The 13234-nt window shown below is 43.1% G+C and overlaps 1 protein-coding gene across 3 annotated transcripts in view; it reads right to left on the bottom strand.

The window, feature by feature from the left end:
• Positions 1-12430, bottom strand: part of RARG (retinoic acid receptor gamma) — a 300854-nt gene extending 288424 nt beyond the window's left edge. For 2 of the 3 annotated variants that reach the window (XM_068267212.1, XM_068267214.1), the window contains exon 1: positions 12309-12430. The gene's annotated coding sequence lies outside the window, so the exon portion shown is untranslated. Of the gene's footprint in view, positions 1-5739; positions 5864-12308 lie in introns of all 3 variants that reach the window. The other variant, XM_068267213.1, reaches the window with a different exon arrangement.
• Between the last annotated feature and the right edge of the window lie 804 nt (positions 12431-13234).

The following is a 13234-nucleotide window of genomic DNA, read 5'->3' as shown; positions in this document are numbered from 1 at the left end:
GACAACAGCAATGTCAGTCAGTGGTGCAATAAATGGTAGGTGTTTGGACTCCCGCATATGTACCTTTTAAAGTGATTTATTTGACATCAGCTGATCAGAGAACTTCTAAACAGACAACAAGCTCCGCAACTCAAGGAAAACATTTATGCATGGCGTGGGAGTTTTAATGGTGTCTGGAGTATATTCCCTTTTTCAACTAAAAACACCTAGGGCACTTCTGTGAGCTGAATTAACTGTTCCCTTCTCTGGACAACATTCTCCATATCCGGAGCTGCAGACACTCTTCATGTTTCCATAGAGGAATGTCTAGGAATAAACTGGGAGAAGGCACTGCCGTAGCGATGGGCATGTCAAGAAGAACTCACGGAGAAGCATGTAATTGGTTTGATCAGGTGAAAGATTGGCAAAGCTCTGATTTGCTGTGATCACATCCTGCTTTAGCACATGAACATGATTAGCAAATCAGAGACAAGCCCACCGAAATGGAACTCGATTGGTCAATTTTCAAGCTGCCTACATTTGCATAACCCTGCATCTCAGAATTCATTTAATCTCATTTGCCATCCCTAATGGCTGCTATGGTTAGCTGGGTTCCATTTTTTTAACATGAATGAATCCCTTGTATTTTTGATGCCCTACTTACTATGGTTGTGTAACAGGATCTAAACTAACTTGGACATCGTGCAGAGTTTTTACGTCAATGAGCAATGACACTATTATTGTTATTGTTTCTTACTGTGGCTAATAAATGTCTAACATGTTTCATAAAGTCTGTTATATATCATGACAAAGAAAAACGTTCTCCTGGAGTAGATCTAACTACGGGTAAATTCACAACCAAACCAAAAAGCCAGCACATACATAATTATACTGCAGACTGAAAACGCAACTGAGTTTAACGGAAATGATTTTCCCGGAAAAAAAGGTGTGAATCCTGCCTGCAGCAAGATCCACAGTGCGCAGCAGCGGGACGTGTCAGTGCAGACAGGCAAAGCTGATTACAACACCTCACAGGTGTCACCTTCTCTGCAGGTCTAGCATTTCACCCCATAACCAGTACCTGATACAGCCAATAACCTTTGTGCAACATACATCACTGAGGTCTGCCAAAGCAGCTACTCAGCAATGACACCATCTCTGCCTTCAATACAATGAATCTGCACCTAACATCTTCTCTGTGAACACAGCAACCCTGCACTTTTTTATTTAATGCCTTCACAACCACATTGCACACTTCTCTCCCTAAGTTCAACGTGGTGTGCTGCAACATAATGTAGAGGACTGCGTGGATCTAACTTTACAGACCCACACCCGACCTGTCCCCTGCTACCCACATCTGACCCCAACCCGCTTTCTGGTGAATCTGGTACCTGAACACGACGAGCACCCGCAGTCCCGCTACCTGCACCCGACCCGCACCCCTGCTACCCGCATCTGACCTGCAACCCGCTTTCTGGTGAAACTGGTACCTGCACACGACCAGCACCCGCAGACCCGCTATCTGCACCCGACCCGCAACCCGATTAAATACAAATGGGTACCCGACCTGCATTTCGGGGAACCTGCGGGTACCCGACCTGATGCCCTGATGCCCTGCATGGGTCTAATTTTTCAGACCCGCAACCTGCTTTCTTTTGAATCTGGTACCCGCACCCGCATACCAACTACCTCCACCCAACCCGCAACCCGATTAAAATCAAAACGAGTACCCAAACCTGTCCCGCATTTCGGGTAACCCGCGGGTACTGGACCAGATGCAGGCCTCTAGCATAACGGCCTATTTTGAAACGTGGCTTGCCACACTACATTGCACCCCCTATAGCTCAATCACAGTGCAGCAGATGCATTGCGGTACAATAAAGTGCAGTATGGTAACACACTGCACGCATTGCATTACCGCAAAACATACACAATAACAGGTACAGTGCAGCACTTTTCATTGCCTGTATGCTTCACAGTATGCGACACAATATGGCCATAACAAGCAGTACGACTTTCACATTCTGTTGCATTCCTATTCTACAGGGAACACAACGCACGTCCCACTGTGAACGTGGCCTAAAACTGAGATCCCACATTTCTGCAGGTGTAGTCATCTGTGCACTGTGTGTACGGAGATGAAAAGTGCATCGCACAGTAGTGTTGTGACCATACGGTGAGGCATGCAGTATAGTGAAAATATGCCTCACTGCCACTGAAAACACACACGTTACCCTGTAAATAAGCTGCACGGCAGGATTGTCACAGACTTGCAAACATGATCCATCATTTTGGCCAACAAAGTCCAACGCTTGGTTTCCACAGCACACGATCCTATCTGCTGATGTGCTTATTGAATGAATGCAGCTGGGGAATGGCAATGGCAGCATTCTCATACAGGTGTGTAACTAGACTTAATAGGGCCCTTTCCGCAAAAATGATAGCATGGGGCCCCCTTGGTCTCTGAATCCCATACAGGTCATGTGATCGGGAGCCAGCAAATGACAGAAGAGAGTCTGGAAGCAGGAACAAATGACACACACCCGCTACTTGCTACTCTGCATGGCGGAAGACGTTTTTTGTGAGCGGACAGAGATTTTTTTTTTGCTATTTGGCTGCGCTTGCAGTAGAGGAAAGGAGGAGAAGAGGCCCCAAGGGCCTCTGGGCCCCCCTGCAATGGCAGGGGTCGCAGGGGTGATTGTTACACCTATGTTCTCATACAAAGTCTATACTGCTGCTCCCACTAATGTCATGCAATGTGGAATGATTGGCAAATGTACCGTATGTCATTTTCTTTATGTGATTGTGTTCCTGCCCCTTTCAGTGCAACTAACCCCTGTGCCTCCTTCCCAAACGTCTCCAACCCACTACCCTCTAGATGGTAAGCTCACAAGGGCAGGGACCTCCTCCTACTGTTTCTTATTCTCATGTAATTTACCATATGAACATGCACTGCTGGATGTCCTGATTGTTCTGAGTTTTAAGCATCTCATGTATCTACTGTATGCTCCCCACTATTTGTTTTATACAGCACTATATGCAGTGTTATGGAAGATGTTGGCTATATAAATTCAAAATAATAACTCAATGGGAATCATCAAGTGGAATAGAAAGCGCACCAGAAAAACAATATATACTGTACCCTATTCTGTACCACTGGCTGCCCTGAAGGTCCTCTTCCACCAAGAAACACAATCATACTAGTTTCTTACTATTTCCACCCCTGCGAATTTGCAGCGATCCCATCATGTTGTGTCAAATGTATGGTGCAATTGCGATTTTCAGTGGAGAAAAAAGAAAATTGGTGGAAAAATCAGATTAAATTGCAGAATCACTGAGAAAATCGCATAGTGGTGTGATTACTATGTGATCTATACTTAGTATACAAACAAACAAAGAACATTTATATCGCGCTTTTCTCCTGGAGGACTCAAAGTGCCAGAGCTGCAGCCACTAGGGCACGCTCTATAGGCGGTAGCAGTGTTAGGGAGACTTGTCTAAGGTGTCCTACTGAATAGGTGCTGGCTTACTGAACAGGCAGAGCCCAGGTTTGAACCCTGGTCTCCTGTGTCAGAGGCAGAGCCCTTAACCATTACACTGTATTCAGCCACTCAGTATAGGAGCGCAAATGTAGCAAAAATGCAACAGGCCGGCGATTATGATTTGCAAAAAAAAAAAGGAATTGAACTAGTGGAAAAACAGCACTGCGATTTACATGTTAATCGGCTGTACGATCCTCAAAACGTAAGCGATCCGATTTTCAGATTGAATGGCAGCTAGTGGAAAAGGGCACTGACTCTTTGTACATAAATATTCAGAGACTGCAGCTCTTATCATCAATGCATGGTATTCCCAATAATTTCCAGACACATCCAACCCTGCTTCAGCAAGTCGGAGAGCAACAATGTATGCCAAAATATAAATATGCAGACAATACATACTTTCTGGGGAAAATAAACCATTCCCATATGTAGAACAACTGTATATTTAAAACACAGCTAATTCAGTTTAAATATGCTTACATAATGCGCTGCGAAAACACACTGTAAACTTTCTATAAGCTATCAAGGTCAAAACTGATGGTAGAAGAGTTTAATATAAACGTTAAATAGTTTTGTTAGGCTTACTGGTGAACTAGGAATGACGTTCTGTAATGGAATCCACATATCCATTTCCATGTCTATTATGGGTATCACTCAACGTTCTACTGAAATTCAGAACAGTGGGGAACATATGTGGTCTGGCAAACCTGGCCTGAATTTAAAAACTAGTCAATGATAAAGATTGCAATCCCCACCTTGGTCATATCAGACCATAGATCTAGATCAAGAAGCAGACAATAGTGTGGCACTCCCTATAATGACACAGATAATGCGTGGGAGAAAACAATTGAAGCTGTAAGGTGCTCTTCGCCTCCACAAACCCTGCAATGGGATCAGAGGAATGCTGGGACATGTGCTCCGCCAAATTTCCACGCAGCGTGACCAAGCGTCCTGTTGGACGCGAAACGGCCGTCGCCGACCTTTTCACACCCTGAGCACCCACCAGATCACCGCCACCACAATCAGTATGTATGACGATATATATTCAAGTGTACACTGATGTTTACCCTATTGTATGGAATCGATCTGGAGGATTAAAAGGCAAGATTTACTTATAGGACATTGGTGCACGCCTCTGCTTCTTTGCACACACATATCAGACCATAGCACATATTACTGAAGGGTAAAAGAAAAGTGGCCGGGCAACGGCAGTGATTGTACAGATTTCACACAGGTGGCAATCAAACGGTCAAGGATGATTATGGGAAGAATTTTGAATGGCCTGGATCTCTCCTTGAAGGCCTATTTCAGATTGACGGCAAAAGGTTGTGTTTAACGTTCCATTTGGCTGCCCAATTGCCAGGAGTAAGCGCCTTCCAGTTACATCATCAGGCAACCAAATCAACCAAATGGGACCATTTGTAAACACAAGTGCGCCAGCAGTTGATCCGCAATGCAGTTACCATCCAGTAAAAAACGCTATATGACACATCTAGCGGGCGGCTGCTGTCTGCTCAGATGCACATGCATGAGACAACCGCCAGTGCTGGACGCTTGCAGCTGGCTGCACGTCCAGGAAATAACCAGGAGCGGCTGACAGGCAGTTAACTGTACTACCGTTAGACGTCCATGTGAAAGAGCCCAACTCTAAATTGGAGCCAAAGCCTTCTATCATGCTGCCCCTAACCTTTGGAATGCCTTGCCACACCCAATCAAGACCGCTCCAACCCTGGCATTTAAATCAAAACTAAAAAGCCACCTGTTTAGTCTGGCATTTATGATCACATAATTTTTTCAGATATGCAGATCTGAGACAAGCTTATGTGCTTTAGGTCCTACAGGAGAAAAATACTTTGAGGGTGATGCATCCAAAGGATATTCATTATTGATTTGTATACACACCAATATTAATTTGCAAAAAAGCATGGGGTATCCAGGTAGACCTGGCTGGGACCCACTAGGGCGTGTTTAGCAGTGTTTTGGGATCACCAACAATTGCCGGTAATTCCTCAAAATGCTTTACCAATGAATCTAAATAGGGCTGAACCCACTAGTGCAATTGCGATTAGGGTTAATCACAATCGCAGGACATGCAACATTTTGAGCATGTTTGCGCTCATTGCTGTGTATAGTAGCACTGTAAAATCACTTTAAAAAGTGATTCTGCAGCGACTTGAGGGAGAGCTATTGTAATTTAAATAAAGTTACTTATACTTACCGGGAGTCCAGCTTCCGTCCATAGCCCCATCCCTAGCAGAAGAGGTCACAGACGCTTCTCTGATTGGTCCTAGAGAAGAGACCTGATTGGTCCTTCTATGGATGGAAGCTGGACATTGGGGAACCTGTTAAGTATAATAAAGTTTATTAAAGAAATAAATGTAAATCCCTAATCGGAAGCGCTGTACAGTTTACTGTACAGCTCTTCTAGCTGCTAGGAAATGCAAGCGCAATCACCCTAGGAATCGCTGCACACAGCACTTAGGGTCTTTTCACACTGAATCCATTGCGTTCCGTCACAATGGACAATATCACCACATCCCAATGCGATGCAATAATATTTCTATGGTGCATCGGGTCCTGTCCGAGTACTACACAACAGGCTCATTTACAGTGGCAGTAAAGCATACTTTCATTGTACTACACTATTATTATTATTGATTTATAAAGCGCCAACATATCCTGTGGTGCTGTACAAAGTAGAATCAAACGTGGGGTACAAAATAATACAATGATATACCCCAATATCTAAAATACAGAACTAGTACAAAGTACAGAATCAGTAATAACAGTGATAGAATTAATAAGAATAAATGTGTAACAAAATCCAATACACAAAAGGGTGAGAGACTATTATTATTTAGTATTTATATACTGTAGCTCCAGTTGGCCTGCTTCAGTGTATCGCTGCACTGTACGTCTAATGTCTTTTAGGCACTGCCTATATAACTAGAAACATGACATGAAAGATACAACAAAATACAACATTAACTGATGGCTCTAAAAGTCTGGTGGAAAACTATAAGCATATTTGGAAATGTTCTGTCAATCCTCCATGGTTTTGCAATGTTGTTGGTTTCCGGACTAAGCTACAATCACAGTATATGAACTTTCTATTCAGCGCTCCAACCAGGAGTAAATAGATCTGTAGAATGTTGGATGGTTACCTAACACATGATCTAATTGGCCTGCTTAAGAAGTAGGTTTTGGCTGAACAAATAAGGAAAAGCTCAGCACAAAACAACAAGAAATTGAAGACAAGGAGTGTAAATAAACATCAATGTCTTTGAACCATAAATCAGATTCTCTATACTTTCTGCGAATGGGTCCCCATGGGAAAACCTTGCTACACACAAAGGGATTTGCGGCCAACCTTCCTATTAATTTCCTGATCAATGATTAATAAATCATGAAGGCCAAATCAGTGTCCAATCGTGTATGATGACTCTTTCAATCAATGTCCTGTTCGGAGCAATTTCCCATAAGTTTTGGTTACACAGCTGCAAAGGGACATAGCGCAATATGTGCACATTGATCAACATTTACCAGCGTGTCTAATTAGTCAACGACCAATAAAATGGCTGCTTACTAGTCATTTTAAAGGGAACCAAGCACTACTTTTTTCCTGGTTTCTAAAAGCTATAGAAGCCGCAATGTGCCCCCTGCCATTCTAGCTGTCCATTATTTACCCAGAAGGTAACTTCTGTAAACTCTTTGAAGTGCAGTGTCCAATCTATCCTGCACCGCACTGCTGATGAGATTTTTTTTGTTTGCGCTATGCTAATGTGTGCAATAAAATAATTACATCAGTCCTGATTTGCCTGAAACTTCAGCGATCGTGCATGCCACGGAAGTAGGAGGAAATAAGATAATAAGAGCCTCTGCTAAACTTTTAAATGAAAAAAGTAGACGTAAAATTGTTTTTTTTTTTAAATTGATGAGCCACATTGTTGGTATGCATATTATGCTAGGAATACACCGCTGCATCAATTCCGGCGCGTCCCCGCTCGTTTCCGCGGGCGCTTCTTATCTTATCCTTGTTTTCTTCTATTGTCCTGCCCGCGGTATTGAGCGGTGAATCGATCCGGCGGGTAATCGGGCACGTCGGATTTTATCAATCAAGCCATCGGCGGCTCGATTACACGGTACAAAACGTACCGTGTATTCCTGGCATAAAATGTGCTATTGCGATGCCCTGGGTACTAAAATGGTGCTTGGTTCACTTTAAGCCTGGAACACACATCCAATTTTGATTGGCCAATCAATGTTCAATTTTGCAACTTCCATGTAGTATGAATGATAACACACTTTGAATGCTATGAACAGATTGTGTATTTAGGCTCTCATACTACCTGAAAACTGGCCATTGATTTAGCCAATAACAATTAATAAATGTGTATGCACCCTTAAGGGGCCCTTACACTGATTTAATCGATCGATCGATGGCTGAAATCGAGCAGAATCAATTCTTTCAAATTAGCTAATCAATCGATTTGCGATCGATTTTGATCAATTTAGATCGATTTGATCTTCTGACAGGATGGAAAATCTAGGTCGATCTGCTGCTGGCAGACGATCAATGGCCCATAGAGTTACTTTGGATCCAATGGTGCAATCATGCATTTAGTTCGATTTTCAATACATTTCCAATACATTTCATTCTGAAATCTATTGGAAATCTGTTCCTAGTGTGTGGCACACATCAGATAGATTCCTGTTAGATTCGACTTGACAGGCATCTGACAGAAATCTATCTGATGGTCAGATCTGCTGCAAATCTATAAGTGTATGGCCACCTTTAGATTGGTCTGCAGAACAATTCAGAACAATTTGCTTTTGATCACTGAACAATCCAATCATATTGATCAAAGTGTTTATTGATCAGAAGTGAAAACTGGCTTGTGTTTTCTAGGCCAAAGTGTGCAGGGTTTGTACAACCCAAAGAATTAATCTGACATTCTCAAAACAGTTCTTGAATGAACTTAGTAAACCTGAAGTAATATACGACAATGAAGAGACCCCTAAAAATTATTAGTAAGGTCAGATATTAAAGCCTTGTACACACTTTCAATTATGATTGCCCAATCACTTACCAATTATATTACCTCTAGGTAGTATGAAGGTTCACCTACACAATCTGCTCATACTATTCAATATATTTTGAACCTTGTACTACAAGGAGGTGGAAAATCTGGTCAGTGATTGGCCAATCATAACTGAAAGTGTGTACCAGGCCTAAAGCCTGGTATACACGTTCAATTATAATTGGCCAATCAGTGACCAATTTTACCACCTCCATGTCATATGAGGGTCAACAGACTGTGAACACTATGAGCAGACTGTGTAGGTAAACCCTCATACTACACAGAGGTGGTAAAAATGGTCAGTGATTGGCCAATCATAATTGACCAATCATACCTGAGAGTGTGTATCAGGCTTAAAGGATGACTGTAGGGGAGGTAGGGGGAAAAAGAGCTGAACTTACCCGGGGCTTCAAATGTTCCAGTCCCCGCCTCTGGTTAACTTCTGGAATTCTCTGGTTAACTTCTGGAAAATCACTGTGCCTGCGCGGCCGTGTCCTCGCTCCCGCTGACGTCACCAGGAGTGTATTGCGCAGACTGGGCCTGTGCAGTACGCTCCTGGTAATGTCAGCAGCAGTGAGGACACAGCCGTGCAGGCGCAATGGTTTTCCGACTTTAAAGTCTGAAATTCCAGAAGTGAACTGGAGGCGGGGCCGGAGCATCGATGAGTGGCTGCGAGAGGCACAGGACGTCTGCGGGGGACTTTTAGAAGCCCCGGGTAAGTTCAGCTCATTTTCTCCGTACCCCCCCTACAGTCATCCTTTAAGTCTTGACCCCCAGGCTGGACACGTTAGGCCTGGTACACACATCCAATCCTAATTGGCCAATTTTATGTAGTATGAGACCTCAACTAAACATGTCTGCTCATAGTAGTCAAAGGCCTCAATTCACTAAGATCATGCTACCTCCACATAAGAGAGAGTTATCTTATCTCTTCATTCCTTAAGTTACCTCCTCTGTAGTTATTTTACCTCCTCTGTAGTTAATTTACCCCCTCTGTAGTTATTTTACCTCCTCTGTAGTTAATTTACCTCCTCTGTAGTTATTTTCACATGCAGTTAATAAACAGCCTGTCTTTAACTCTGGAGTTATTTTAAGGATTGAAGAGTTAACTTAAAGACAGAAGAGTTAACTTTAGGTTTGCCTGAGGTAAAATGTTTCCTGAATACTACATGCCTTATCACCATGGTAACAACTCTAGAAGAGTTATTAAAGACAGGAGATAAGCTTAGTGAATTGAGGCCAAAGTCTGTTGTCCCGCAGTCTACATGGAGTTGGTAAAATTCACCACTGATTGTTGGCCAATCAAAATTGCATATGTGCATGCACCATAAGTTGTAAAACTAATTGGGGATATTACCTCATACATCTCCTACATCTACTAAGCTGCAGAAGTCGCCCAAAAGGAACATGAGTCAGCTCTGAAATTTATAATAAAATAAAATCATAATGTTCAGCTAAGAGAGCCACAATTTATCAATGTGCTTCTTTGAAGCGTCACCCCAGGATGCAGAAACCCAGCAACTCCATCACACGCTCCCCACAATTTAAGTGTCTTCAGCATAGAAACCAATGCTGTGGTTACCTAACCACATCACAGCGTCACTGCACCGCTCTTCCCCAAACTCCCTCCCTTTACCATCATCCTCCCGCGGTACCACACACAAAATCACAGAGCCGCAGTCAGAGACAGCTCCAGGGGGCAAGAGGCAGGCCAGGAAAGGGTGATGTTTTTATTACCCAGCTGCCAACCCCTCCTCTGAGTTCACCTCATCTCACCTCCTTTCCCCCCACACCCTCTGCTCCAACCTCCTTCACCATAAAATTATGAAGGCTTAAAGGAAAATGATCAATGGCACCAAAGACTCCTGCTGGTAGCCAGGGGAACTGCACTGGAAATGCAATTACAGCTTGAACGTTCAGAGTTAAAAGGTGAAAAAAAACTAGCAACTCTGAATGAAAAGCGTTATTGTTGCAACATTTTCTGCACACGCCGCTGAGTGTGGCGTATTTATCTTGTAAAACATAAACGTTATATTGGGTACATTTTCCATTTTTTAGCACTTTATAATGGCTCTGAGAACAAACTACCTCAAAACTGTTGCTGTCTAAAGTATCCCCACAAAGTAAAATCCAAAAGCACATGTGTGAGCACAAGAATAACTAACAAGCAATGATTACCAACCACTAAAGTGAACAGACTGCTCTATAAAGGGTTAATAATAATAGCATGTTATTATGTGAGCTGCAGGATTGGGCAATAAACACAAAGAATGCCACCATAACAATCTCCTCTGAAAGGGTTAAGCAAATCATTGATCATTTAAATACAACAAGTAAAGAAGATTCAAATACTCATTTCACATATAGCCATGTAGGGGAAAGGTTAGACACTGATTAGGGTTAGGGAGCGGACAGAGGGAGGGGTTAAGGTCAGGAACCAGGCAGACAGGTCAAGGTTAGGTAGTAGGCTGGAAGAGGAGTTGTTAGGTTAGATACTAGAAGACAGAGTGGTGTTAGGTTAGTGATGAGGGGGAATAGATAAGTTAGGCACCAAGAGGAAAATATACATAAGACAGGGAAGGTTAATTAGGTGTCAGGCATGGAAAGGGGTTACCTTAGGCACTAGGAAGAACTTTGTACAGCTTGTTGAGATGAGGGAACGGATCAATTGAGCAAGGTAGGATTATTTGACAGGAAGAAAATGGTTAAAGACAAGCAACAATGACAAAGGATTCTCGATAAAGAGTGACACGGAAAAGCAAAAAAAAAAAAAAAAAAGAAAGAAAGAAAGAAAAAAGTTCTTGGCCAAACACCATACAGTTTTTTTTTATTATTTTCAATTCAAGAATTACATTACCATTTAGAAAAATCTGACAATCTAACACACATGTGTTCACATTTTCTCCAACTATGAAAAAAAAAAGATTGAAAACTGACAATCTACACTACACCATTCAATTTGCGTTATCAGAAAAAATCCACAACTCCCGATCGACTTATATCGAAAGACAATGGGAAATTCGATCAGATTTCTTGAACAAATGGGAAAAAAAAGTTTTCGCTTTTCCGATCGTTTTTATCGTATCGCCATAAAATTGGATAATGTCATTGTATCGTGTGTGGCCACAACTCTTGCCTATTTCGTGCAGACAATTATTCTGGCATAGAGAATAGAAAAAGTCACCGAGAAGCCGGATTACATGTTGTTTTATGTGCTGCCTCCATGCCTGGGAGCCAGAAGCCAATGAGAGAGAGACCCGGCCAGCATCTCCGGACACTGGATGGTAAAGGCACAGCAGCCACAAGCCAACCAGGCAGGGAAAGTTCAGACTGGATGGGGAAGAGGTGAGATGAAGGGAGCAGCAGAGCTCTGAAGACAGGAGAAAGCTGCAGAGAGTGGAAGGAAAGTGGAGAGATGAGAGAAGTGCAGACAGCGCGAGCTGACAGCCCTGACCTCTGCCCTCTCCCAGCCTATCACAGCGGCAACGTGTCCTGTGTGCCCCGCCGGCCGCTGTCACAGGGCACAGGGCAGGCGAGGGGCAGGGAGAGGGCACCAGCCGGCTTCAATTAATGAAGGAAAAAAAATCTCTCCTAACTTCCTGAGATGAGAAACCTTCTCCCCTCCCTGTAAAGTCCCCTGAAGGAAGACAATAGGACTCCCCCCCCCCCCCCTTTTCCCCAGAGCAGACAGTCAGTGGTCACTCACCTTGTCCAGCAGCGCCTCCAGCTCACACGTACCTGGCCGGCAGATTGTGTGTGTGAGCGCCGTATATGAGTGTGTGTATGTGTGAGAGTGTGTGTGCGCTCTCTCTCCTCGCCTCCTCTCCTACTTACACTACCAACTCATTACAATCTGCTATTCATAACCCGGGTCATGTGACTCCACTCACAAAATATAAAGCACATTTTTTTTTCCTCTCTCCCTCTCTCTCTTTTCACAAACCACAGAATGAATTTCAGTGGAAAGCACGGAAAATGTATTTCCCCCCCTCTTCTGGCTGTGCCATTCCAGGCAATGTAATTTTAGTCATTATATGACCATCCTTCTGGAGAGGCCTGCAGAACATTCCTCTGTACACAAACACATGTGTGCAAGCCCTCTGAATGTAGTGGTGTGTGCCTGCCAGAGGTTCTGATGATGTGTGTGTGTGTGAGGGCGCCCAAACCGACATCAGGAACAAATACATGGGACCGCAATGGTGCCTTGGAGGGGAAACTTCTACAGACCGAACCTTGCCATAAATGATACAATCTGATTGTACAATCATATTAACACCTATGAGGAAAAAACAGATTGCTTTTAATTTAGATATATAGCTCAAATAGACCCTAAAATGGTACAATATTTTTCTCGGATGCGATCATTCGATCAGTTTTTTACAATCAAATTGTGCAGAAAACCATGCAGTATGTGGAGAAAATCGACATGAAACGATTCTACAGTCAATTAAAAATACAGAGTTTTGGCGATTAGGATTTTGGATTTTACTATCGTATCTGAATAGAGAACGTACCCTAATTGACTCATTTATGGGTACAGTCGATAACTAACTTCTGATTACTTATGATCCTGCAAATGGAAAATATCGTACCATTAATGCCCACCTTTAGGGCTGGAACCCACTAGAGCGA

The sequence above is a fragment of the Hyperolius riggenbachi genome, chromosome 2 (genome assembly GCF_040937935.1).
Source record: "Hyperolius riggenbachi isolate aHypRig1 chromosome 2, aHypRig1.pri, whole genome shotgun sequence".
Classification (NCBI taxonomy): Eukaryota; Metazoa; Chordata; class Amphibia; order Anura; family Hyperoliidae; genus Hyperolius; species Hyperolius riggenbachi.
The sequence above is the reverse complement of the archived record's forward strand: the minus strand, read 5'-3'. Positions and strand labels throughout refer to the sequence as shown.